At 45.1% G+C, this 26687-nt stretch overlaps 2 long non-coding RNA genes across 2 annotated transcripts in view; one reads left to right on the top strand and one right to left on the bottom strand.

The window, feature by feature from the left end:
• Positions 1-26687, top strand: part of LOC134945070 (uncharacterized) — a 123742-nt gene that overhangs the window by 72790 nt on the left and 24265 nt on the right. The gene's annotated exons all lie outside the window — the stretch shown is intronic.
• On the bottom strand, positions 21993-23425 carry LOC134943567 (uncharacterized). The gene is made up of 2 exons (XR_010181613.1): positions 22630-23425; positions 21993-22461 (listed from the first exon to the last, which is right to left on the bottom strand). It is a non-coding gene; the product is annotated as an uncharacterized LOC134943567 (long non-coding RNA).

Raw genomic sequence — 26687 nt, 5'->3', positions numbered from 1 at the left:
TATTCTGAAAGTTTGGTTAATATAGAATGTCCCTGAACGGAGGAATCCCTCTTTGTATTGTGCGAAGGGTCTAACAGGAATCATACAGCAGTGTTTGGTACCCATCGGAAGAGTATTTAATTAACAATATTCCGGTGTTGGTTTGGAGCGTATTAATCGCTCGTGCGGATAGTTATGGACATAAGAAGTTTATGTCCATTTCTATTATTTACTCATACTCAGGTATGCGGCGGGAAACCTAGTTTCCCACCCACCTGAGCTGTTTGAAATCGTCACAGCCCACCTGTATGAATCACCCTATGACCTTTTGTTATAATGCGAAGCCGAATTCCTGCGTCCAATGGACAATGAGGTTGTAGGGACCATTAGATTGCATTGTGTGAGTAGCATAAAAGACGGGCCTGTGGCATCCAGCTTTCACTTCTCATCAAACGGTTCTCATTGCTGATAATCGGGAAGCTGGATGTCCAGAGGCGCATGCGATCATACCCTTTGTGCGTACGTTTTTCTCCATAATCATATTGTCTTACTGTGAGCCAATCTCTCTCTCTCTCCGTCTCTCTCTCTCTCTCTCCCTTCTCTTTCTCTCGTATCTCCCATTGACTAGTATTGTATTGTATTAGATCAGCATAGTATTGTATTGTATTTCTTGTATAGTTATTCGGTTAGGAAGTCTCTGTTATATTGTAGTGTATCATTTGTACTGTGATTCTTTTTGCAAGTATAATAGTTATAATACAGATAATAGGCTTTGGACCCTAAACCAGTATCTGTGTATTTCCTATAGTTTTAAGTGTTCACTTGAGCGTCGGTGACGCTCAAGCAGTTTTGTAGTTAGTCAGGTTACACAAGGTTGCACTTACACCCTGTATTCACATTAAGGTATTCTGTGTATTTCATTGATAAAAGGTTTAGACATAAAGGTATAGCGTTGTGAGCGTCTGCGCCGCTGGTGATCTCCTCGTGGTCTCGAGCGTCCGCTACGCCATAGCGAATCATTACTCTAGTCATCACCAATAACGTGCTGTCCTGTGATCACTGGGCCGTGAGCGAACGTGACGCTTGAGCGTCTCGCCTACGGCTAAGCGATCGTTACGCAACTAGCGTACCCTTACGGTACTTCTTAAGTAAACAGCGTACTGTGTTCTTAGACTTCATTAAGGGTTGTTTATACGACATAGGAATTTAGCATTGTCAATTGGGGGACTCGTCCTGTCCTTCTCATATCTGCACTAGGTAGATCAGCAGACATTATCCCCCAGCAAAGGGTGGGAGGTTGTCTCGCAGTGCTGACGGGATAAGCGTCTGCTTCACTTAGATAAAGAGTGCTGAAGGAATCCGGGAACCGGAAGTAAGAACAAAACGCTTGCGTCTTTTAAAACTGTTTATTTCTCTTCTGTCTTGCGTATACACGCACGTATACATATATATCTGCATTTCTTTTTCAATTTCGTATATCACTATTCCTGTTTGCCAATTTTTATAGTTGATAGAAAGTACTAAAAGAGACTTGCTGTTATTTCATAGTTTAAGAATAGAGGTAATAGTTAAAAGTGTAGACAAACACACAGGTTTGCCTGGGAGATAAGGCAAAGCCAGTGGGGTACGCGGTAGATGATCAGGGATCGTTTACATTGATAAAAGAAATTGTGTTACGGTGGATCTTTTGTTTTGCGTACACGTGTCTCTAACAAAGACTAGCGTACGCAATCCAAAGGCAGACGCACGCAGCGTACATTACGCAACGTAGCGTCCGGTTACGCCCACGTAGCTCAAGTTGTGAAAAGGCGATAAGTAACGCGACGCGGTAAATAACGCAAATCTATTTTTGGAAAATTTGAAATTTAGTTTAACAGATCCTGCTCCTAATTGGTAACACAGCTGGGCTAAAGAAAATTTCTGCGCAGAAATAGATATAGAAACGAAAGTGTACATGTGTTGAGTGAGTGTGTTTTTATTACATAAGTTTATATAACTTAGAGGTTGAACCAAAAAGAAATCGGGTAGGACATACGTGTAAGTGACATATACGGTGGCTAAGGAGGCATCCTTGGTTAAATAAAATATGAGCATTAGAGTATAGCGGACCAGTATACAAGACCAGGAGGTCAGACCAGGAGGTCGTACAGAACAAGACCAGGAGGTCATAAGGAGACAAAGAAGGTCCGCTATAAAGGTACAAGAAGCACAACCCCGGGGGTTGGTGCTAAAACCCATATAGGCCATTGGAAGCTCTGGCTGAAGGAATCCGCAGCCGCAATTTTCGATTCCATTGATCTCTCAATACATAACAGGTAGTGCTTATGTACTGAACGATTGTACCGCACGTAATTGTGTGCAGTAGTTAGTAATCTGACCTAATACCATTAGAGTAAAGTGGTCACAAACGCTATTTGTACATTCTGACGTGATTTGTGTAATTTTTTATTTTTTAAAGGGAAGTTCGCTGGTCACTCAGGAACTATCTAACAACCCCACCTTTACTGGAAAGAGTAAGTGTCCTGCGGGTAACCCTCATATGTTCCAGTAAACAGAAGGTTTCTGGTAGGGCCCTGTATCGAGTACGCCAGCACCATATCGGTGTGATCAGGTCGTATTGGTCGAGGTGGGCGAGTGAGTGGGGTACTCGGTAAACCGCCACCGCCGGCCTATTTTGAATAATTTGGTTTGCTGTAAGGGTTCGCTGAAGACCGTGATATAAAGATCAAAGGAGTAGTAAGCAACACCTGCAGATTATGGGGGCCAATTGTTCAGGTAGGGGGCGATCAACCTCGGTTCGGGTTGATTCAGAGAACCGACCAGTCGGGTCGGCAAGGTACATCATGTGTGAAAAATACGGAAGTCACACAGAGGTTTTATGTGATGAATGGGAGAGAATGACTGTACAAGACAGGGAGAAATTCCCAAGAATAGGTAGCTTCAGTCCAGAAGTGTTACAAAATTTAAGGAGGAGGATATGTCTCATAAAATCAACAAAGAGACTAATTCAGCATCATGATTATTTACAGTTGTGGCAACAGGAAGGTGAGATACAGAGAGGTTTGGCTCTGGCGGCGGGATCTGGGGCAGTCAGGAAACTGATAGCCACAGCCCCGCCACCACCATACATAGCAGGAGAGAAGTTGATTACGGAGAGAAACGCACTGGGTTGTAAAACACAAACACTTAGTAACCCTGTAAATGTTAATGATGTTAACCAAGTAACTCATGCAAGTATTAACCCGTGCAAGTTGTACCCTGTTTTGAACTTTCCTCAGGAGTGTGATCAAGAAGACGATCCAGCAACAATTTCAGCTCTCTCTCTAGCGGCCACCATAGCAGAGACCACAGTAGGCACAGCAACACCCACGAGATTAGCGAAAGCCCCTAGCGGAGGGATAGGTGAGGTCGTGTCAACGGGTAAGTACGGCACCATGCATTATACTGAAACAATTTCACCACAAGTTGTAGAATCTACACAGAATGAGGTTGTTAGAGTTAACCCTGTTAGAGTAATAGCAGTTCCCAATGGGAAAACAGATGTATCAGGAGCCACTCCCATAAGGAACATTGCCATGTACACTCCATTTTCCCGAATGGAATTAAGAACAATAGTGTCCGAATTTCCTGACCCCAGGAAAGACTTAGTTGCTAGCCAAAAATACATCAGGGATCTAGGTAACACTGTAGAACCCAACAACAAGGATTGGCAGATACTGCTAAGAGCTTGTTTACCTTCAAATGTCGACTCAGTTCAATTCTTAGCCGATTGTGGACTAGATAAAGATGTACCGCTTACAGACGTGTACAACAAGGATAATGTAAAAAGGATAAATTTACAGCTAAAGGAGTATTTCCCAGCCGTTGTTAAATGGAACAAAATATTCTCCATTAGACAAAAAGAGTCCGAAACGGCAACAGAATATTTTCATCGGGCACTATTAGAAATGGCAAAGTACACTGGAATAGAAGACATTAGGACCAACCCAAACCACCAAGAAGTAGCAGTATCTGTACTGATGGATGGTTTAAAGGAAACATTAAAGACTAGGGTTCAGACCACGCAACCATGTTGGCGAGGTCTGTCGGTGTCCACATTAAGAGAGGCTGGTATTGATCACGACAGAAACATCACTAGACACAGGGAGTCGCAAAGTGATAAGTTGATGTCAGTAAGTATACAGGCGCTGACCACAAGGCAGCCTGCGTATGTACCACCGAATCCTGTGGGTAAGTCAAGTGTAATAACATGTTTTTCTTGTAACAAACCGGGACACTATGCACGAGACTGTAGAACAAAGAGTGTACAAAGATCTTTTCAACCCCCTAGACAACGACACGACACACGACATTGGGAGCAGGGTCCACAGAGGCGGAGTTTTGAGCCACATACAGGGGAAACAAAAAGATACCCCCCGAACAGAGATTGGCATGCCTCTGGTAGTTCCCAGCTAACTCCCCCACAAGTAGTTGCTGCCAACGGGATTCAGGGAGGTCAGCATACCCAATAGGGGTGTGGCCATACCTGTAATCTGCAGCCAGTGAAATTGATTGCCAGTCTTGGAAATGAACCAGAGATTGCAATCGATGTAGCTGGTAAAACCTTAAACTTTCTTGTAGACACAGGGGCGGCCAAGTCAGTGATAAATTCGACAGTGGGCATGAGAACCACTGGTAGGACAGTTCCAGCCATGGGAGTAACAGGAGTAGTCCAGCACTACCCTGTTAGCAAACCAGCCGAGATTACAATAGGGCCTTTGCATACCAAGCATTCGTTTTTGCTAGCTGCATCGGCACCAACCAATCTCCTGGGAAGAGACTTACTATGTAAAATGGGTTGCGTCATTTATTGTACTCCTGAAGGTGTATTCTTGGACATTCCTGAGAATCACGCTCAGGAAGTACGAGACATGTTAGACTCCCCATCAAAATTAATGTCACATCCCATTATGACAAATAGGAATCCATCCCAAATAGAAGAGATGACATCTCAGATACCAGAGTCACTTTGGACAAAAGATGGACAGGACACTGGATTAATGGCAAACGTAGCTCCAGTAGTTGTACAAGTAAAAGATGGTAGGATAGCTCCAAAAATCCCACAGTATCCTCTGAAGCCAGAGGTGGAGTTAGGAGTTTTCCCAGTAATAGAGCGCTTGCTACAACAGGGCATTCTAGTAAGAACGTCCAGCACAGCAAATAGTCCCATCTTCCCTGTTAAAAAGAGTGGGGGGAGGGGTTACAGGCTAGTGCAGGATCTAAGGGGGATTAATAAAATAGTTGAGAGTCAGTTCCCCGTAGTGCCTAATCCAGCTGTCATCCTAATGCAAATTCCTCCCACTGCCAAATTTTTCACTGTTATTGACCTCTGCTCCGCATTCTTTTCGGTACCTCTGCACCCTGACAGCCAATATTTGTTTGCATTCACATACAGAGGAGTCCAATACACGTGGACTCGGTTACCCCAAGGTTTCATAGATAGTCCAAGTATATTTTCTCAGGCTTTGCATGATTGTTTACAGTCTTTCCAACCGGAGAGTGGATCAGTATTGATACAGTATGTAGATGATTTACTACTGTGTTCAGATTCGCTGGAAGCTTCCCTGAAGGATACGAAACAGCTCCTGTTTCATCTTTCAGACACAGGACATAAGGTTTCCAAAGACAAGTTGCAATTATGCCAACCTAAGGTAAAATATTTGGGACACTGTCTAACACAAGGACTGAGACACCTGACCGCTGATAGAATCCAAGCCATTAGAGACATGACACTGCCACAAACCCAGCAACAGATCAGGACGTTTTTAGGAATGTGTGGGTATTGCCGTAATTGGATCCCAGGGTTTTCCATATTGGCGTTACCTTTGCAGGAAATGGTCTCCTCAAACAAACCTGATAGGATCTCGCATACAGACGAATCCGAAACAGCATTTGAGAGACTCAAACAGTGCCTAACGCAGGCGCCAGCACTAGGTATGCCAGACTATGGGAAACCCTTTGAACTATACGGAACAGAAAGTGCTGGTTGCGCAGCAGGTGTACTAACCCAAAAACACGGTGATGCCAGCAGGCCAGTTGCATACTACAGCGCTCAGCTAGACACGGTAGCGCGATCCCTTCCCACATGCTTGCGTAGCGTTGCGGCGATAGCATTGCTAGTGACAAAAAGCGAAGATGTCGTGCTAGGCCACAACCTCACAATCCATACACCACATGCAGTATCTGCCTTATTGAATTCTGCCCAAACCAGACACGTCTCATCAGCAAGGTTTACAAGATGGGAATTGGCATTAATGGCCCCAGTAAACATCACCATAAGGAGATGCAGCGCATTAAATCCTGCAACATTTCTCCCAGGTGTGCCTGGTCAGACACAAAGGGTGGAAGGTGAGAGTGATAGGGAAGGAGGATTTAATACAAAGGAAGATGCACATGATTGTATGGAATATTTGACCCAAAATTTTACCGCAAGGCCTGACATCAGTGACAATCCACTGGAAGATGCAGAACTCACGTTCTACACTGACGGTAGTTGTCATAGACAGTCAGACTCGGGAGACTTGTGTACTGGATACGCAGTCGTAGATGACCAAGACACCATAGAAGCGGAACCGCTAGGTCCACCTCACTCAGCCCAGGTTGCTGAACTGGTCGCCCTAACCAGAGCATGTGAATTGGCTAAGGGTAAGTCAGCCAATATCTACACCGATTCTAGATACGCCTTCGGGGTAGTACATGATTTCGGAGCCCTATGGCGCCTCAGAAATTTCATGACGGCAGCTGGTACACCGATAGCGCATGCAGCTTATATAAAAAGGCTTCTAACAGCGATACAGGAACCCGACAGAGTGGCTGTTATCAAATGTAAAGCACATACATATAGTCAAGACCCAGTGTCACTTGGTAACAGCCGAGCAGACGAAGCAGCTAAGCTTGCAGCTGCTACCCCCATACAGACAGACACCACACAACTGATGGTATTTAATACCATCAACACACAGAAGTTGTGTGAGATGCAGAATTTGTGTTCCACACAGGAAAGAGCAGTCTGGAAGGCAAAGGGATATGGCCAGGAGTCCTCAGGGCTCTGGACGGATGGACATGGTAAACCAGTGGCCCCCAGAGCATATCTTCCATGTCTGGCTGAAGCAGCTCATGGGTTGACTCATCTAGGCAAGGAGGGGATGTGCAAATTGGTAAGAGCATACTGGTGCGCCCCAGGATTCTCCTCTCATGCGGGTAAAAGAGCAATGTCATGCCTTACCTGTCTGAGAAAGAATATTGGAAAAGCAATACCTACAGAACCATCCCATATCCCACCTGCCGGCGGCCCTTTCCAGGTAATACAAATTGACTTCATTCAATTACCACCATGTCGAAATTTGAAATATGTACTTGTTTGTATAGATGTTTTCTCGAATTGGGTCGAAGCATTTCCAGCAGCTACAAATACCGCTATGTTTACAGCTAAAAAAATTGTACAGGAATTTGTATGTAGATATGGTATCCCTATAATCATTGAAAGTGATAGGGGTACCCATTTTACCGGTGATGTCTTTCAAGGAATGTGTAAATTAATGGGTATTGATAGCAAGCTGCACACTCCGTACCGTCCACAGGCGAGTGCGAAGGTCGAAAGAGTGAACAGCACTATTAAAAATAAATTGAGTAAAGTAATGGCAGAGACAGGATTGACGTGGCCAGAAGCTTTACCCATTGTTTTGTATAGCATCAGAACCACTCCCAGGTCCCCTCTTAACCTGTCCCCTTTTGAAATTCTGTTTGGTCGACAACCGCATGTCATGATTAACCCTCAGGATGATTTGAAATGTAACAATGAAGTAACTGTAAAATACTTGATTAACATGAGTAAGCAGTTGAGGAATCAAAATGATAATCTGAAGTTGGTGATTCCTGATTTACCAGATAGTAATTGTCATGACATTGAACCTGGGGATTATGTAATGATACGAAATTTTCTACGCTCAGGTTGTCTTATTGATAGATGGGAAGGACCATACCAGGTCTTATTGACTAGCACCACAGCATTGAAGGTTGCTGAGAGAGAGACTTGGGTCCATTCATCCCACTGCAAGAAGGTTGCTGATCCAGAGAAGTCCCGTGATAAGGAACAGACGGTAGAGGTTGTATCACTGGAGTGTCTGTTCCAGGAGGACTGAGGCGGCACCTGAGCCTTGAAGACCGAAAGCAGTTGTTGACTCCCTTCCCCCTTTTATTGTTTTTCTCCACTTCCCATCCCCTCTCCCTTAAAATTTCTTTTTCCCCCTTCTCATTCTTCTCTATTTCCTCCTCAAAGATGGACTTGCCCCAAGAGACTGTGATCCGGATTTTGATGTTAACCATGATGTTGACCAGAGCAGTCTGTTCCGGCGAGAGTACCATAGAGGTCGAGAGAGGTTCTGGAATGGGTTCCGATTATGATGATGGAGGCGTAGTTTTCCAAGATCAACCAAACCAACAAGCAAAGGCGAGTATCAGAAAACGATCCGATAGAAGAAATTGTGATGGATTGTTAGCTGAAGAAAACTGTATCTATAGGCTCTGTGACAATTTGATTGAGGATGGGTGCATAAAGAAATGCCAATCCAGTTTTAATATCCATATGGACCGGCATCCATTGAGTGACTATCACTCCTTAGTGGGTAACGTATTAAACCAAACAGATTGTTGGGTATGCTCTCAAGTACCTCAGGGTCATAGCAAATCAGGGCTAGTACCATTTCCTTTAACGTTAGGGGAGGTACTTGAGCTAAGTGGTGGGAGACCGGTGGACCGGAGGTTTAACATCTCCAGCCCTCCTAGTTTGAAGCTCCACCAATACCATGTGGATAGGTCCCTCTTATGTTTTAATATCTCCAATCCCCGTAAACCGGGAAATTGGGAAGTGTCATGGAGCAACCTTACCATGACCTTTTCACACAGAGCAGATAGAATGCCTACAGATACAGAGCTTGTACGCCACATAGCCAGTAGAGGAAAATCTTTCCGGTACCGATATACCTTAGGAAATAGGATTACGAGAGTTGGAGAAGTATCACCAGGATACTGTGCACATATCGTACAAACTGATACATGCATTAAGCAGATGGAAGAATTAGGGTCAGGAGAGTTCACCTGGAAGGTGTGTAATATGGTAATGTCCTTCTCTGTCCCATATGTTCTCCCCGATGATGCATATTTCATATGCGGGAGAAAGGCGTACAAGTGGCTTGCCCCAAACTCTGAAGGATTGTGTTATATTGGAAAAGTATTGCCTGAAGTGATGACTGTTACACATGACAAAATGAAGGACATACACCGTGGTGCCCAAGCTCCTTATACTCACACTCATTACGAGCACCGAGTTAAAAGACAACTGTCAGAAAGGTTAGAGCATCCGGCCTCTGATCTTATCCATGAATCCACCGGGATTCAGGTTCTGGTAGCGTTAGATTTCACTCGCACCGCTCGAGGAGTGATGAATTATAGATACATTTCCGCACTCGCCAATTTGTTAGATAATATCACTGAAATGTATGATGACACGTTCAGATACACTGGAAGAGAACTTCAAGCTTATAAAACAGAACTAGTTCAGCATAGGATGGTTCTTAATTATCTTACAGCAGTAACAGGCGGATATTGTGTTACATTGGCAACACAGTACGGCATAAAGTGTTGCACGTATATCACAAATAGCACCGAGGATCCGGTAGAGGTCATAGACCAAAAGATGGACGATATTCTCCAATTAAAATGGGAATTTCGCCGAAAACACAATCTCACCCTTGCCGCTGTAGGAAATGAGCTGACTAGTTGGGTGTCATGGTTGAACCCGCAAAATTGGTTCTCCGGTTTAGGAGACTGGGCTCAAGGAGTCATAATGGATGTTGGAAAGTTTCTCCTATGTATCTTAGGTGTTGTTATATCTATTGGATTGATATTTAGATGCGGGCAGGCTTTAATGAGGTGCAAACAAAGTACAAAAGTGATGAGCTTGAGGAGTGAGGAAACTGTAATTAACCTGGATTTGATTTATGACCCAATGATAGAAACCAGGATGTGATGAAAAATGCGATTATACGGTCCGTTTCTTCCACCTGTTTTTCTGCTTTTCCCCAAGATACAAAGACCCCCTTGGACGAGGAAGTTGACGAGACGCTATACAGACAACAGACAAGCACCAAAGATGAAGTTTTGACCACTTGAGAAATGGACATTTGATGAACTTTGCCATGGATCCCCAGTTTCCCTAGTATTTTTAAACTCACGCTAGCCCAACATTTTTTGTAAATCTGATGGCACTGACAAAGCTATTTGCTCATGCCCAAGGAGCAATACAGCGCAAAGAAGATGACTCTCAACAGATACCGAACAAAACTTCAACAACAGATGTACATTTCCCTGACATAGAATACCCCCGCATTTACCGTAATTATGTCTTTTCTTCATTTCTACAACCCTCAGGTAATGACACACATAGTATAGGGAATACAGGCACAGATATCAGCAATCACATATTCCCCCATTCATGTATCATCAACTAAAATGTGCTCCCCATTTTGTTCAAAAGCCGAAAAGAGCTCGGTAAAGTTTGACAGCCCATCCACAGACCTGTACCACGGGATAAGAAGGAATTCAAATGTATACTTCGCAATACCTCGAAGCTTGATTTACCACACGTACGGCACGATGATACATGACCCTCCAAACATGGACTCATACACACATACTTCTGCTATCTCACTAGGTCATACCCTCTTCACACCTACTCCTCTCTTCTTCCTTACCCAACCATGGAAATGAATTAACCCCTGACTTATATTTTTCTCCTTTTTGAAATGTTTTGAAGGTGGCAGTTATTATTGACTGCCAAAGGGTGGACTGTCAAAGTCAGAAAAATATCCCCATACACGCTGTCATATTTGCACCTCACGCTGGTCCGCGCTGCGCATGCGTGCGCTTTCCCGTGATAGCGCATACCCGCTGATGCGTGCACCCGCTCGCATCGGTATGCGTATTTACGGTAAGGAGTATGTAGTCGTAGCGTGCGACCCAATCGTTACATATTTTCACAATTAATGTAGTTTGTAGACCATGGTCCCTTTGATATATTCTGAAAGTTTGGTTAATATAGAATGTCCCTGAACGGAGGAATCCCTCTTTGTATTGTGCGAAGGGTCTAACAGGAATCATACAGCAGTGTTTGGTACCCATCGGAAGAGTATTTAATTAACAATATTCCGGTGTTGGTTTGGAGCGTATTAATCGCTCGTGCGGATAGTTATGGACATAAGAAGTTTATGTCCATTTCTATTATTTACTCATACTCAGGTATGCGGCGGGAAACCTAGTTTCCCACCCACCTGAGCTGTTTGAAATCGTCACAGCCCACCTGTATGAATCACCCTATGACCTTTTGTTATAATGCGAAGCCGAATTCCTGCGTCCAATGGACAATGAGGTTGTAGGGACCATTAGATTGCATTGTGTGAGTAGCATAAAAGACGGGCCTGTGGCATCCAGCTTTCACTTCTCATCAAATGGTTCTCATTGCTGATAATCGGGAAGCTGGATGTCCAGAGGCGCATGCGATCATACCCTTTGTGCGTAAGTTTTTCTCCGTAATCATATTGTCTTACTGTGAGCCAATCTCTCTCTCCGTCTCTCTCTCTCTCTCTCCCTTCTCTTTCTCTCGTATCTCCCATTGACTAGTATTGTATTGTATTAGATCAGCATAGTATTGTATTGTATTTCTTGTATAGTTATTCGGTTAGGAAGTCTCTGTTATATTGTAGTGTATCATTTGTACTGTGATTCTTTTTGCAAGTATAATAGTTATAATACAGATAATAGGCTTTGGACCCTAAACCAGTATCTGTGTATTTCCTATAGTTTTAAGTGTTCACTTGAGCGTCGGTGACGCTCAAGCAGCTTTGTAGTTAGTCAGGTTACACAAGGTTGCACTTACACCCTGTATTCACATTAAGGTATTCTGTGTATTTCATTGATAAAAGGTTTAGACATAAAGGTATAGCGTTGTGAGCGTCTGCGCCGCTGGTGATCTCCTCGTGGTCTCGAGCGTCCGCTACGCCATAGCGAATCATTACTCTAGTCATCACCAATAACGTGCTGTCCTGTGATCACTGGGCCGTGAGCGAACGTGACGCTTGAGCGTCTCGCCTACGGCTAAGCGATCGTTACGCAACTAGCGTACCCTTACGGTACTTCTTAAGTAAACAGCGTACTGTGTTCTTAGACTTCATTAAGGGTTGTTTATACGACATAGGAATTTAGCATTGTCAAGGTGGATGCCTCTGAGATGGGTATTGGGGCAGTGCTCTCTCAGATGGGAGTGTCTGATAATCGCCTTCATCCCTGTGCTTACTTTTCCCGTAAATTTTCGCCTGCCGAGATGAATTATGACGTGGGTAACCGGGAATTGTTGGCTATTAAGGATGCACTCGAGGAGTGGAGACACTGGCTTGAGGGGGCTAAGTTTGTGGTCTCAATTCTCACCGACCATAAGAATTTGGCATATTTAGAGTCAGCGAAGCGTCTCAATGCCAGGCAGGCACGATGGGCTTTGTTTTTTGCTCGCTTTCATTTTTTGATAACATATCGCCCTGGGTCAAAAAACATCAAGGCTGATGCGCTCTCGCTGAGTTTTGCTCCAATCCAGGAGACCACCGAGGAGCCGTTGCCCATTGTGTCCCCATCATGTATTAAAGTGGGCATTACCCAGGACCTCTTGTCATTAGTCCTTAGAGCACAGGAGCAGGCTCCTCCAGACCTTCCGGTAGGTCTTTTGTTTGTGCCTCCTAGGTTAAGACAGCGAGTGTTCCTGGAATTCCATGCCAAGAAGTCGGCAGGTCACCCGGGTATTGCCAGAACTCGGGAGTTGCTATCTAGGGCGGTGTGGTGGCCCTCGGTGGCTAAGGATGTGGATCAGTGGGTTCGGGCATGTGACATCTGTGCCCGAAATAAGACTCCTAGAGGGGTTCCTGTTGGCCCATTACATCCACTCTCTATTCCATCTAAGCCATGGACCCACATTTCAATGGATTTTGTTGTGGACTTGCCCAAATCCTCTGGGATGACAGCCATCTGGGTTGTCGTTGACAGGTTTTCGAAGATGGCGCACTTCGTTCCACTGGTTGGGCTGCCATCGGCCAGACGCCTGTCTGAATTATTTATGCTGCATGTTGTGCGTCTCCACGGGTTGCCACTTGATGTGGTCTCTGACCGCGGATCCCAGTTTGTGGCCAAATTCTGGAGGGCATTTTGTTCCGATCTCCAGATTTCTGTCAGCTTGTCGTCAGGCTACCATCCGCAGTCTAATGGGCAGACTGAAAGGGTGAACCAGTCCTTGGAGCAGTTCCTCAGGTGTTATGTCTCCAAGTGTCAGACTGACTGGGTTGCTCATCTGTCAATGGCGGAGTTTGCCTATAACAACACGGCTTACTCTGCTACAGGGATCTCTCCCTTCCTTTGTGTGTATGGGCATCATCCTAAGGCCAATTCTTTTGACCCCCTGGACTCCACGCCTGGTGGTTCCTCTGTCGTTTCGGTCCTTAGAGGTATTTGGAGGAAAGTGAAGAAAGCCCTTGTGTCTGTGTCATTAGTGACCAAAAGGGTTTTTGATAAGCGGAAAAGACCCTGCAGCTTCAAATTAGGAGACTTCGTCTGGTTGTCTACCAAGAATTTGAAGTTGAGACAGCCATCTCATAAGTTAGGCCCCCGGTTCATCGGCCCTTATAAGATCACCAGGGTTATCAATCCGGTGGCATTTCAGTTAGATCTGCCCCGTTCTTTGGGTATCAATAAAACATTTCATTGTTCCCTTTTAAAACGGGCGATTTGTAATCCTTCTTCCAGAGGAAGACCTTCCCCTCTTCTGATACGTGGCCAGAGGGAGTTTGTTGTTGAAAGGATTCTTGACTCCAAGATGGTTCGGGGTCGGCTGTCATTTTTGGTGCACTGGAAGGGGTATGGCCCGGAGGAGCGGTCGTGGGTGCGCAGTTGTGATCTTCATGCCCCCAGACTGATACGCTCTTTCTTCTCGCAGTTCCCCGATAAACCCGGTGGTAGGGGTTCTTTGACCCCTCGTCAGAGGGGGGGTACTGTTAGGGTCTCCTGCCCTGTGCTGCCACGTCGTCATGGCAACCGGGAGACAAGTGCTAGCGGAGTAACCTGAGCGCAGCTGATACTCCGGTTCGGGTCTTTTGCTATGCAGTGGTTACAGGCAGGGGATCCGGTGCTGGTTTTTGTGCTCACAGTCTGTGAGGTCTGAGGGGGGCGTGGACAGCACCTGCTTTATAAGGCCTCTTCTCAGGTTAAGCAGATGCTGCTGAATCTTTGTTGGTTAGTCAGTTCCTGAAAGTTAGCCAGTACTGTGTAGCTTTGTATTTGTTGTTGCTTACTGCAAATAGGCCTGGGGATTTGGTACTACACTCTGCCAATCCAGACCTAGCAGTAAGACTGGAGTCAGTCGTTTAGCCTGCTGAGGTTCTTTTGATATTCTGTGAACCCAGCAGGTTTGTGGCTGTACTTTCAGACCTGCCTGCTTAATCCTCTCTCACTGTGCAGGGTGTCCATGTGTCAGTTTAGTGGCAGTAAGCTGTACCTGGGCCCTGCAAGTGAGAATTAGGATTGTGGAGACTCTCCTTGTGTCTATTATTCCATCTCTGACCAAGGAGTTTACTGCCACACCCGTTGGTAACCCTTTAGGGTTTTGCTGTTGCCCTTAGCAACAGCATTTCGGGTTCTCTACGTATTAAAACACAACATCTTGCTTTTTCCATCTGAGCATTTCTAATACTAGGGAGACACCCAGTTTCTTAGCCTCTGGGCTTCTCTGTTCACTCTGTGTTGGTTTTGTTACCCTATCACTTTCTGTGTACGTTATGTCATATTTCCCAGTCTGTCTGTGAGTTCATTTGTTTTGCATCCCTCTCTGTTCAGACACCAGTACATTCCTGCAGGCACTGGTGTGCATAACAGTTCAAACACCAGTACATTCCTGCAGGCACTGGTGTGCATAACAATTAGTAGTCACTTTTGCCCTTTGAAACAATCGTCTCATACCCTTCAAGCATTGCTCACCATGTACATTCTTCATAATGTCCATGGCACTCCGAGGTGCTTCATCCGAAGGATAAGTATTTGTATTTTCCATACTTATGGCCAGTAAGTATTCAATAAAATCCGGAAAATATCAGTAACCTGGATCTAACGGATCCTCAGAGATATAACTGTGAGGAAAATTGCCTGGAACAGAGGTGATCTGTAACCAATTTTTACCTATGTCACTATCTTTTGGAATGAAATGACATTCCATTAATATGAGCACATCATCTGGGTTTTTTTCTATTTTCCCAAACCCCTTCTTTTGCAAAGTACACTACTGCTTTTAAAACAAATGGATGTCCCTCCTCTAACTTGTGTATGATTGCTATGCAGACACAATCCTGACAGGACATTTAACTTGCATTCTTGCAGCAGTCTGTGGTTACAGCTCACGGAAGAGAGAGAAAAAAAAAAGAAATTTTAAACGGCTTCCGTTTCTGATTTTTTTTTCTCCTTAACTCTGTACGCTATAATTTTTAAAGCGACAGGACGTACTTTATAATACAAACAAGGTATACAAGTCAGATGCAATGATATTCTACTGTGAGTACAATTTAGACTCTTATATTGTGTACAATATACTGCTCTGAATCTTTTAATTCAGACAGTATATCAGACCACTTACTTCCAATGTCTCTTACTGTAGGAATGAAATGGCAACAAACTGGTGCAAAAATGTCAAATCCTTCTTCCCAAGGTTCAGAAAATAGGGGAGATTCTCCTGGACTACAAATATAATGTAAATAAAATTTCTGATCGTGGTGTGCCTTTACTAAAAGTACTACACACTTACCAAGGGGACAAGTTTGTTTCATAACTCTGAGTTCTTTCTAAAGTCTCCCTACACTAATTTACATTTATACTGCTGTAACAATGACTTAATCTACGTTCTAGTTCTCTTTATAAGACAAACAAGACAGTGTTCTAGCCCTCAGATGCCACATGGGTCACCTGAGTATGCGTGTAGGATCGCTACCGCACCAAAACACCTGACCAGACCCATTGGACGCTTTAACTACGCCACTCCAATCGCCTGTTATTTGAGGTATACACCAAGTACACGGGTCCCGGGAGCCACTACCACCAGTGACGGCGGCTGCAGCAACATCCGGTTTAATAACCCGTCAGTTGATTATGTATGCACACTCTAAATACTCAGGATAAATTCACACTTCCATTCATTGATTCATACGCCTTTGTAACATATATAAGCACATATAAGCAAGAGATAGAATGAAAATGAGAAAAACCTGTTTACTGAGTGACGTTTGCGCACACAATCCCGAATCTCTGTCTCCCAGCGGACCAGGGTGGACAGGTAGAAGGAATGAGAGTCTACAGAGAAATATCTCTACGTACCATGCATGGGTTTTGAGTCTCAGTCCAGGAACCGTCCGCCCAGTCGTCCGCTGTTCAACAGGTGACGTGGGATCTCGGATTCGGAACCTCCATATGATAAAGGGGAACCCAGGAAAGGGCACCCTTTGCTTAACCAAGTTCAAGCACACATTCAGTCAGTCAGCATCAGGTTCATACACGGCTGCAGCCAGTGACCAGTCAACAAAATAACCTTTGTAATAACTAGCCACACGTGTATTCAGTGAGGAATAATAGTGCAGAGCTGCTTTATTTCCTGAAAACCTTACATTATAAAGAGGTACATATTTGCATACAGTGGCGTAGCTTCCTTACACAAAACATAATCCTATTGGTTAATGATCTCTTTAATTCTATTGGTTAACATACTTTTCTTATCCTATTGGTTAGTAAACTATCTTCTTAGCAACGCTATAATTCCAGTTTGCGGTTTTACGTGGGGCAACAGTGAACTTTTGTTAAACTCATAATCTACATATGTCTGGGTCTGCTTCCGTTCCTGTTATACCGCAAACTGATAAATGCCTTTGCAGCCTTCACATTTAGCTGCTGATAATATATTTGTGCAAGGAGTTTATCTTAGATAAAGGTCACAGCTTCACAATATGGGTTCAAACAGTACAGGTCTACACTCTTTCCTGTGTCAGTTCTAAGCTGAAAAACAATTTGAAACAGTTTGTAAGATGTCAATTATAAAATGGAGTCCTATGAACAAATATGGCTTCCATCTTTATCATGTGTGTAAGGTGTTGTGCATGTATGTGTGTGTGTGTGTGTCAGGTCCTACGCATTTGTGTGTGTGTGTGTGTGTGTGTGTCAGGTGCTGCGCATGTATGTTTGTGTTTGTTTAATGCTATGTTTGTGTATACGTGCCAGGTGCTGTGTAAATGATACGTGTGTGTGTGTGTCAGGTGCTGCGCATATATATGATTGTTTCAGGTACTGCGTGTATATATGTGTGTCAGGTGCTGCGCATGTATGTATCTGTGTCAGGTGCTGCGCATGTATGTGTGTGTGTGTGTGTGTCAGGTGCTGCACGTGTATGTGTGTGTCTGGTGTGTGTGTATGTGTGTGTCTGGTGCTGCGTTTGTATGCATCAGCTGCCGCGTGTGTGTCAGGTGTTGAACATGTATGTGGGTGTGAGTGTCAGGTGCTGCACGAGTATGTGTGTGTGGTGCCACACGTGTACGTGTGTGTGTTGCTGCATGTGTATGCATCAGTTGCCACATGTGGGGGTGTGTCAGGTGTTGTGCATGTATATATGTGTGTGTAAGGTGTTGTGCATGTATGTGTGTAAGGTCCTGCGTGTGTATATATGTGTGTGTAAGGTGTTGCGCATGTATATGTGTGTGTCAGGTCCTGCATGTATATATGTGTGTGTAAGGTGTTCCGCATGTATGTGTGTGTGTCAGGTGCTGCACATGTGTGTGTGTGTGTGTGTGTCAGGTGCTGCACGTGTATTTGTGTGTGTGTCAGGTGCTGCACATGTATATGTGTTTGTTAAATGCTATGTCTGTGTATATGTGCATGTGTGCCAGGTGCTGCGTAAATGCTAAGTGTGTGTCAGGTGCTGCGCATATATAGTATTGTTTCAGGTGCTGCGTGTATATATGTGTGTCAGGTGCTGCGCATGTATGTGTCTGTGCTGCACATGTATGTGTGTGTGTCAGTTGCTGCGCATGTAATTGTCTGGTGCGCGTGTATGTATGTGTCTGGTGCTGCGTTTGTATGCGTCAGCTGCCGCGTGTGTGTCAGGTGTTGAACGTGTATGTGGGTGTGAATGTCAGGTGCTGCGCGTGTGTGGTGCCACGCGTGTACGTGTGTGTGTGGTGCCGCATGTGTGTGTCAGTCAGGTGTTGTACGTATACATGTGTGTCAGTTGTGTGAGGTACCACGTGTTTGTGCCAGGTGCCACGCATGTATATGTGTGTTAAATGCTACATGCATATATATGTGTGTGTGCCAAGTACTGCGTGTGTAAATTAGTGCGTCTGATGCTGTGCCTGTATGTGGGTGTGTGTGTGTATGCATCAGTTGCCACGCGTGGGTATGTGTCAGGTGTTGTGCGTGTATATATGTGTGTGTAAGGTGTTGCATGTGTATGTGTGTGTCAGGTGCTGCGCATTTATGGGTCTGTGTCAGGTGCTGTGCATGTATATGTGTGTGTGTGTGTGTCAGGTGCTGCGCGTATATTTGTGTGTCAGGTGCTGCGCGTGTATGTGTGTGTGTGGTGCTGCGTTTGTATGTGTCAGCTGCCGCGTGTGTGTCAGGTGTTGAACATGTATGTGGGTGTGATTGTCAGGTGCTGTGCGAGTATGTGTGTGTAGTGCCACATGTGTACGTGTGTGTGTTGCTGCATGTGTATGCATCAGTTGCCACATGCGGGTGTGTGTCAGGTGTTGTGCATGTATATATGTGTGTGTAAGGTGTTGTGCATGTATATGTGTGTGTAAGGTCCTGTGTGCATATATGTGAGTGTAAGGTGTTGTGCATGTATATGTGTGTGTCAGGTCCTGCGTGTATATATGTGTGTGTAAGGTGTTGCGCATGTATGTGTGTGTGTCAGGTGCTGCGCATGTATGTGTGTGTGTGTGTGTGTGTGTCAGGTGCTGCGCATGTATGTGTGTGTCAGGTGCTGCGCATGTATGTGTGTGTGTGTCAGGTGCTGCACGTGTATTTGTGTTTGTTAAATGCTATGTCTGTGTATATGTGCATGTGTGCCAGGTGCTGCGTAAATGCCACGTGTGTGTCAGGTGCTGTGCATATATATGATTGTTTCAGGTGCTGCGTGTATATATTTGTGTCAGGTGCTGCGCATGTATGTGTCTGTGTCAGTGCTGCACATGTATGTGTGTGTGTCAGGTGCTGCGCATGTAATTGTCTGGTGCGCGTGTATGTATGTGTCTGGTGCTGCGTTTGTATGCGTCAGCTGCCGCGTGTGTGTCAGGTGTTGAACGTGTATGTGGGTGTGAATGTCAGGTGCTGCGCGTGTGTGGTGCCACGCGTGTATGTGTGTGTGTGGTGCCGCGTGTGTGTGTCAGTCAGGTGTTGTACGTATACATGTGTGTCAGTTGTGTGAGGTACCACGTGTTTGTGCCAGGTGCCACGTGTGTATATGTGTGTTAAATGCTACATGCATATATATGTGTGTGTGCCAAGTACTGCGTGTGTATATTAGTGCGTCTGATGCTGTGCCTGTATGTGGGTGTGTGTTTGTATGCATCAGTTGCCACGCGTGGGTGTCAGGTGTTGTGCGTGTATATATATGTGTGTGTAAGGTGTTGCGCGTGTATGTGTGTGTCAGGTGCTGTGCATGTATGTGTCTGTGTCAGGTGCTGCGCATGTATATGTGTGTGTGTGTGTGTGTCAGGTGCTGCGCGTATATTTGTGTGTGTCAGGTTATGCGCGTGTATGTGTGTGTCTGGTGCTGCGTTTGTATGCGTCAGCTGCCGCGCGCGTGTGTCAGGTATTGAACTTGTATGTGGGTGTGAGTGTCAGGTGCTGCGCATGTATGTGTGTGTGTCAGGTGCTGCACGTGTATATGTTTGTGTCAGGTGCTGCACATGTATATGTGTGTGTCAAGTGCTGCACGTGTATATGTGTGTGTCAGGTGCTGCGCATGTATGTGTGTGTGTGTCAGGTGCTGCGCATGTATATGTGTGTGTCAGGTGATGCGCATGTATATGTGTGTGTCAGGTGATGCGTGTGTATATGTATGCGAGTGGCAGGTGCTACGCTTGTATGTGTGTGCGTGGCAGGTGTGAATGTATATGTGTGTGTGAGGTGCTGCGAGTGTATGTGTGTGTCAGGTGCTGTGTGTGTGTTAAAAGCCATGTGTATCTGTGTGTCAGGTGCTGCCTGTGTATGTGTGTGTCAGGTGCTATGTGCCTATGTGTGTGTCAGGTGCTACATGTCTGTGTGTGTCAGGCGCTGCATGTTTATATTAGTGTGTCAGCTGTTGCATGCATTTGGAGAGAGAATTGACAGCATAGGAAAGGAATGAGTTAAACATCTTGTGAGGGGTGGACCTAGCTGGAAGGAAAGTACAGCCCTTTGGGAAAAGGGGAGGGTTAGTATATATAGGGAAGGATAGACATCTTGTCTCTCTCTTGTTGGTGAAATTGCCTTCCCGCCCTCCCGCCCTGTTGGTAAAGGTTTCTGGCACGGAGTGCCTTGGCATTAAATTGTTGGCTGGTTTTATCGTTGGCTATTTATTGGCGGAAAAGAACAGCAGTTGGTGGTTGTATGGTAAGCTGTAGTGATTTACAGTTTGATTTGGTTTAGGTGCACTCACCTCCATCGCTCACCTCACTCACCTCCATCGCTTGACCACCCGTCCGGGAAGGCAGCGGCAGGGCACCCAGGAGCGGTGGGTAGTCACTGTGGGGGTGGAGTTGTCACCTATTACCGGTTTTTGATAGTTGTAGTAAAATTAGGATGGTTTCGAATTTTTAGTATTTTACGGTTAATTTAGGTTAGTAGAGCCGTTCTTTTTGCTGCCACCATATGCCGGCTTTATCGGCATCTTAACAAAGTTTTCATTTACAGGTTTGCTATGGTTAGGGTCAAATAAATAGCTAGCAATTTTTCTGCCAAATTCAAGTCTCCGTGTCTTTATTTATTGGGTTTAGAGGTAACGAATGCTTTACTTGGAATGAACGGGTCCACCAAATGTCACTAGGATGTTTAGTGTGTGTCAGGTGTTGCGCGTGTATATGTGTGTGTGTCAGGTGTTGCGCGTGTATGTGTGTGTGTTTCAGGTATTGCACGTTTACAGTGTGTGTGTGTGTGTGTGTGTGTGTGTGTGTCAGGTGCTGCGCATGTATATGTGAGTGTCAGGTGTTGCATGTGTATATGTGTGTGTTAGGTGCTGTGCATGTATGCAAGTGTGTGTCAGGTGCTGCGAGTATATATGTGTGTGTGTGTCAGGTGTTGTGAGTATATATGTGTGTGTGAGAGTCAGGTGCTGTGAGTGTATATGTGTGTGTTAGGTTCTGTGCGTGTTAAATGCCGTGTGTGTTTCAGTTGCTGCATGTGTATATAAGTGTGTCTGATGTTGTGCTTGTGTGTATGTGTGTCAGGTGCTGTGTGTGTGTGTGTGTGTTAAATGCCCCCCCCCCCCCCACACACACACACACATTCAGAGCTCTCTGGATCTGCTCTCACTCCTGAGGCGCAATGTCTTCCACAGATGCTAGCAGGTTGTCTTTCCTCTGCCTGTCACCGGCTCTTCTGTAAGTGTTCTTCCACAACTCCAGTCAGGATGCACTGCTTGTATGACCGCAGATCAGTGGTTCCCCTCACACCCCTATATAAAAAAAAAAATATATATATATATATATATATATATATATATATACCATGTATGTTCCTGCACTCACATCGGTACTATAGACAACAGTAGGGTGCTCCCTAGTGGAAATCTCCCCAAGCAGGGTGGATCCACAATATTTAACCCAAAGTCCAACAATATGGAGGTGCACTCATCAGGTTCAAATAGTCAACGGTTCTGGTTTGTTCATAACAGCTTTATTGCAGTGTATATTCGGCTCAATTAGTCGACGTTTCGATCCTAATTCGCGGATCTTTCTCAAGACAAGCTTCGATTTTTATACAGTTTTTGAAAGCATCATACATTGATTACTACAAAAGACAATAGATAGAGTAATTCTCTTAAAGGAACAAACACAAAACATATATATATAGACTGCCACACTCCAACAGTATTTGGTTACAAGGGTCTCACAGACACCCATCGTGATTCGAATGTAATATCACACCTATGTCTATATTGGCCAAGCGTGCTCACCAGTCCCACGTCCAGAAAAATAAACACCAATGTGAACTAGGGCATTTCTCTTAAACGTATAATGGCTGTGGTAACAGGACAACATCCACTTACTCAGGGAATCAATGTCTCATGTTCAGACAATGAACGTGCTGCATGGATGGGTCAGACTTAGTACTAACAGGTTTCTGTAGGGGTAAATAGATATATACATATAGACATGCATACATATATGGATGCATATGTACACTCACATATATACACAACAGCATGTGTATGGCCACATATTCAATAAACTTCAATAAATCCCCTCATTCCAGTACCACCAGTGAGACAACTTAAACTGCAATACTTACTGGTGTGCTTACTTAGCCACACAACCTCCGAGCAACTCTGACAACATAGGAGATCACTGTAAGGACAGTTCACATAGTTCATCCTCCAATAGTCAAAATGATATAGATCTACCAACTACTCATGCTAATGTAATAGCAGTACTCACCCACTCTACAGGAGATGCTGACACCTTCTACAGCCACAACTGTAACTGGCAAAATGACAGGACTTTTATACCCCTTACCCCGGAAGTGCAGGGACGGCCTCAAATGCGTCCCCCTCCTCGATTTTCTTACCTATATAATTTCACCCCCTACATGCTTATTGCAGTGTGGATAAATGAACTAATAAGTTAGCAGTCAGGGCCATCCGCGCTGCTGAGTTCGGCTCAGTGTGGTTAATTACTTTACAGCGCCGCTGGTGGAACGCATATGCGTTCCACAGCTCGATTTCCGGAAGTGCCTAGTTCATGCAAATAACTGTTAACGGTGGCCGCAATGGGCCAAACTGAAAACTCGTTTTCCTTCTACAGGCTCTATAAACATGAGGCTTATGTTACCAGGGGAACGTACAAGCTAATTCATTCTTCTGGCTCATCCTATAGAGCTCAATGATGGAAGGACAATTCAATGTCCATTGAGCATCTGGTGGAAAAACTTCTTTAACACATCTTATTGACTATGTACACTCTAATCGTGCACATTCATGCAATATTAGGGTTGGGGCAAGTGTGTTTACATATATCGGTCCACTGGTCAGTCTGTACTGGTGCTATCACTCTTGGCCAAATAATATCTCGATATCCATATAGGCCGGAACTTTTAATGGAGTGTGGCAGTCATAATTAAACAGACTTAGTTAAACTAAACACTTATTTAAAAATATACATTTGTATATAGAAACATAGAGAATACATATATTAACAAAGGTCATAGCGACACAAGACGAAATACCCAAGTTTCATATCACAATAGAAGAAACTACTTAAAATATTGGACTCAGGCTACACTAGGATAACTAAATGAACCCTATCAGGGTATCTGTTGTATTCTACAATTATTAATGTCGGCTTAGGTAAATCCATATTGTGTCGCCAATGACCTCCTTAGTGGTACATCCTATCTGCTAAATCACAAGGCACTGTATTCTGCCTAATGGTGGAAATTATTGGATAGATAGCCTTTAACTGAAAATTCATAAAAAGACATTCATCGCAGAGTGCTCATTAAGGCCTTTAGGTGAGACAGTATTTAGATGTGAAATCCAAAAACTTTCTCTTTTACGTAGGACTAAAGCACGATCACCCCCATTGGGTAAGGGCGGAACCCAATCAATTAATCTGCATTTTAGATTGGCTACCTGGTGACCTCTTTGTAGGTAATGTCTGGCTACCGGCTTATCTGTGGTACCTGTTTGTATTGCTGTTCTGATTGACAGCCGATGGTTTGCCATCCTTTCCCGAAAACATCGGGTTGTGAGCCCTACATAACATAGTCCACAGGGACATGTAAGTGTATAGACCACAAAGTCTAGTCTACAATGTAATGTAGATGCACTGCTTGTATGACCGCAGATCAGTGGTTCCCCTCACACCCCTATATAAAAAAATAAATAAAAAATATATATATATATATATATATATATGTACCTTACACTTTTTTTTCACTTCTCGCGCCTTGACAAAGGGGTCGGATACCCAGAAACGTTGGTGGAACATGCCGTGATTTTTCTAAAATATACATTGCTTGTTGTAAGACCTCGAGTGCCGCAGTATTTTTCCATTTTATTACAAGTTACTTACTGAGGGCACCGTGGCACATGAGTTACCAGAGGAGTGCCGGGCTGTATTGTATTGTATTGTATTGTATTATATATATAGTGGACAGTAAAACTCAGGGCACAGGGGACTGTACTAAAGGGGGCAACAAGCAAGGCACATGGGACTGGACGGGGGCGGCACGCAGAGCACAGGACTGTACGGGGGATCAACACTCAGGGCACAGGGGACTATACAGGGGGATGACACATAGGGCGCAGGGGACTATACAGTAGGGTAATGCACAGGGCGCATGGGACTATACAGGGGGCAATGCACAGGGGACTATACAGGGGGATGACACGTAGGGCGCAGGGGACTATACAGTAGGGTAATGCACAGGGCGCATGGGACTATACAGGGGGGCAATACACAGGGCACAGGGGACTGTATAGGGGGCGAAACACAGGGTGCAGGGGACGGTTAGGGAGGGGTGTCACGCAAGGTGCAGGGGACTGTATGGGGGGGCAACACGTAGGGTGCAGGGACTTACGGGGGGGGACACGCAGAGGACTGTAATGGTGGGGGTGACATGCAGGGGACTGTACAAGGGGACAACACATGAGGCACGGGACTGTATGGGGAGGCGGTACGCAGGGGACTGTATGGGGGGTGACACGCAGGGTGCAGGGGACTGTACAGTGGAGCAGGGCACAGGGGACTTTACGGGGGGCGACACACAGAGGACTGAGGGGGTAGGGCAACATGCAGGATGCAGGGGACTGTACAGGGTGGTGACACACAGGTGCAGGGGACAGTACCGGGTGTAAGCGACATGCTGGGTGCAGGGGACTGTACTGAGGGGGTGAACATGCAGGGTGCAGGAGCCTGTACAGTGAGGGCAACATGCAGGATGCAGAGCACTGTACAGGGAGGGGGGGCGACAGGGAGGGGGCAGGGGACTGTACGAGTGCGGGGGCAACATACACGGGAATGTACAGGGATAGCGCGACATGCAAGGGACTGTACAGGTGTGTGTGTGTGACTTGAAGGGAGCAGGGGACGGTACCGGGGTAAAGCAACACGCATGGTACTGTACTAAAGACATGCAAGGCACAGGGGATTGTACGGGGGGTGTCAAAGTCAGAAAAATATCACGCTGCACGTTGCCATATATTCACCTCATGCGCGTGCCTGCTGCACGTGCACATTCTCTCCCGTGCGTGCGGATACTCGCAGCCGCCCATGGCGCCTCGGCCATGCGCTCGAGCGCGTGGTATGTGCATTTACGGTAGACTTTGTGTGCGTCTAGCGGGCGACTCAATCGTTTAATGATAGAACCAAATAGCATGTTTTATAGGTAATGTTCCCTTTAGTAATAACTGTAAGTTTGTTTAATGTGACTTGTTCACGGACTTGGGAATCCCTCTTTGCGTGGTACAAAGGGTCTGTTTAAGGTTGAACAGTGGTGTCTGGTACCTAACCGAAGAGTATTTTAATAGCAATAATCCGGTGTTGGTTAGGTAAAGATTAATCGCTCCTGCGTGTAGTTATGACCATTAGTAGTTTCTGGACATATTCTATATTTGCAGTTCATTATCCATGCGGCGGGAATCCGGAGATTCCCACCCACCTGAGCTGTTTGAAATAGTCACAGCCCACCTGTTCAAACTAACCTATGACCTTTTGATATAGTGCAGAGAGACATTCCTGTGTCCAATGAACAATAATGTTGTAGGGCCCTTTGAAGTACACTGTATGTTGTGTATATAAGGGTCACTGTCCCCAGACCGGCCAGTACTCTCTCTTCAACAGTTATCGCTGATAATTGGAGGACTGGATTCCGGTTGCGCCTGCGAGTGTTCCCCGTATGGTATGTTTCTCTGTTGCCACTTTGTTACCCGTGTAATGTTAGCCATTCATTCTTAGTCTATGTATTTGTATTTGCGATTGTTTACTATTTGCGTATATGTCTGTCTAGATATCCTGTTAGAATTATATGTTAGCCTGTAGTGTATGACTTGTTAACTGTTTCTCTTTTTGATATAACTAAAAGCTCTTTAGTAAAGGTGTTGGATCCTTAGCACGGTATCGTGTGTTCATTACATTGCAGTGAGTAATATGAGCGATCACGATCGCTCAATCAGCTTTAGTGTTAACTAGGTTAAACAGCGTTATATCGCTACAGTGTTTCAGTACAAGATTTACAGTATAAGGGTATCCTTTCTGTGTGTTACATTCAAGGTTTACTGATTGTCATCATGTGAGCGTCAGCGCCGCTCGTGATCTCCTCGTGGTCTCGAGCGTCCGCTACGCTGATAG

Source organism: Pseudophryne corroboree, chromosome 7 (genome assembly GCF_028390025.1).
Source record: "Pseudophryne corroboree isolate aPseCor3 chromosome 7, aPseCor3.hap2, whole genome shotgun sequence".
Lineage (NCBI taxonomy): Eukaryota > Metazoa > Chordata > Amphibia > Anura > Myobatrachidae > Pseudophryne > Pseudophryne corroboree.
This window is presented reverse-complemented; position numbering and strand designations above follow the sequence as displayed.